The sequence below is a fragment of the Seriola lalandi genome, unplaced genomic scaffold, assembly GCF_002814215.2.
Source record: "Seriola lalandi dorsalis isolate HSWRI2012SDOR001 ecotype SW California unplaced genomic scaffold, Sedor1 jcf7180002054795, whole genome shotgun sequence".
NCBI lineage: Eukaryota > Metazoa > Chordata > Actinopteri > Carangiformes > Carangidae > Seriola > Seriola lalandi.
Genome location: NW_019525348.1, coordinates 4,972,167 through 4,974,545, shown reverse-complemented (window position 1 = coordinate 4,974,545; position 2,379 = coordinate 4,972,167). Strand labels below are relative to the sequence as shown.

Below are 2,379 nucleotides of genomic sequence, written 5' to 3'. Positions count from 1 at the left end.
ATGTTTGCAAGTGGAATCAGCATTTTCAGACCTTAAAGCTTCAAATTTTCCTGGTTTGGGGAGCAGAAAACAAATTTCCCTTGGCAAGCTTGGTTAACCAGTTCCCAAAAAACTGTATTATTGAGCCTGTTGACTATTTATCAAGGCCAGGCATCTCCACACACAGACACGCAGACGTTATGGAGAAGATGGCTATCAATGTTTCCTCACACATTAATCTAGAAAAGCATACAGCGTGACTCTACGTGACTCTAGTGCAGTGCCAGTGTGGTGCAGGCTTCATTTACACTCTAAGACATTGCTGCATCTAAGTAACAGACATGATTCCGCCTGCTGCACTTACGTAACAGTAACACATCTATGCTATTGAATGTCTGTGTAAATCATTGGAAATTATAATATCAGGATGTTGTTGCTCATGGAATCTCATATCCTGTCCTCAAACAACCTCGGAGACCCAGACTGCCGCTGTGACCTTTAACCTGGAAGCTGCTTGGTAACGGCTTTGGATGTGGCTGTGGGAAAGTGGTGTCAGTGATAAAATCGAGGAAGATGAGGAAGATGAGTCACAGACGAGTCAGAACTGGATGCCAGAGTGGCAGCATATCTTGTTTGGACAGCGGTTTCCTCAGTTGTAGAGCGAGTGGCAGGCAGGTTAACTGCTGCTTCCCTCAGTGTTCAGAGAGAGCGGAGGATGTTTGTCTCTGTACATGACTCTCTTGGCGCTGTCCCGCTCTGAAGGATAATTTTGGTGCATTACAGCTTCGCTCTTATTTTGTTTTCTGCTGAGATCGGGGAATGCAGCAACAACACTAAAAGTAAGTCCTACGGGGGAAGAAATTAGAGCAGTCAGATTGGTCATTTGGAGTACAGAACAACAACTCAGAGAAAACAAAAGAGAACAATAAAATATTCACCAAAACTGTTCACTGTAAACAGGTGAAGTTTACAGAGCAACTTCTTGTTTCAACATTGACCCACCGTGTTTACTGTAGATGTGCACACACAACTTTCCTGAAAGACTGAACACTACTGACATTTAAGGTGCCCTCACTGATAATCTACCTAAATTACTGCTCATGTTTCTTCTTGTAGTACAGCTAATGTGTCCCAAGGTCTCAGCAGTGACAATGCTGTACAAAGTAGTTATAACTGATAGAACTGAAAACTGAAAACTGAAAAAAAAAATTTTTTTAATTAATTAATTAATTAATTAAATTAAAATGATCTTTTAATGTGTTTTTACCTTTCACTTCAGTTAGGTTTGACATAGTAAATAAATGAAAAATGAAAGAGGGGGCCAAAATTGTTTAACAAAATTTAAAGCTGCCTTTATCGATCTTGGCCACTTGGGGGCAGCAGAACAAGTAGTAAACACAACACTGACATTATCATCTTTTAAAGCTAATATGGCAATTATGTTAGCAAACAGCCGCATATTACCTCAGCAGACACAGAGTAAATTTAGCATTCATTCGGAGCAGTGTTTTTGGCAACTGCACATCACTATTCACTTTCCTTTTACCTCTGCTTTGGTCTCCAAAAACTCCTGATACATCCGGCTCTTTAGCTGCTTAAATGCTACACTAAAGTTACCATAGTTGCTAACTTTGTGTGCATTTGGTACAGGGCCTTTTTTTCTGCAGGAGAGGTTGATGGGAGCAGTAAGATTAAAAAAAGCGGGAAAAGCATACTTTACCCCATTCATAGTTATTTGATCCACTGTTGACATACAGTTTTGATTAGTGCAGCTTTAATTGTGTGTGTATGTGTCATATTTTCACATCACTTTATAATAACTTCCCTGCACACTTTCTTTCTTTTCCATTGCTCTCTCTCTCTCTGTCTCTCTCTTCATAGGTCTGTTAGGCCACCACAGCTCCCCTGTTTGAGAGCTCCACGTCACGGAAAGAAGACCCATCACGGCACTTCACCTGCTGTTCCCAGCATTCCCCACTTAGCTGCCATAATCCTGGGGGCCATGGACAATATAAACACACACAATGTGTGTGCATGTGTGTATGTGTGTGTGTGTGTGTGGGTGTGTGTGTGTGTGTGTGTGTGTGTGTGTGTGTGTGTGTGTGTGGGATAAAAGAGATGAAACAGAGGATGACTATTCTTGGTGCAGTGTAATCCATTTGCAGGTTGTGTGTGTGTCCATGAAGGCCTCTCTCACCAGGTAGGTCTATTCATCACTGATGACGGTCTGTGTGCACGGGGCTTACTGTAGATCCCCCCAGCTCTCTCACACACACACACACACACACACCTACACACACTTTTACACACATAACTGTACAGGATGGGGCCACCCAAACTTTCTGTGCGCTCCTTCTACTGGCAACTAGCATTGCCAGTAGAAGTACAGCATTTTTTCTC

General features: G+C 42.2%; 1 long non-coding RNA gene across 1 annotated transcript; it reads left to right on the top strand.

Moving 5' to 3' along the window:
- Positions 1 to 431: 431 nt before the first annotated feature.
- LOC147817975 (uncharacterized) lies at positions 432 to 2,103 on the top strand. Its single transcript, XR_015438436.1, has 2 exons — positions 432 to 818; positions 1,861 to 2,103. It is a non-coding gene; the product is annotated as an uncharacterized LOC147817975 (long non-coding RNA).
- The last annotated feature ends 276 nt before the right edge of the window (positions 2,104 to 2,379 follow it).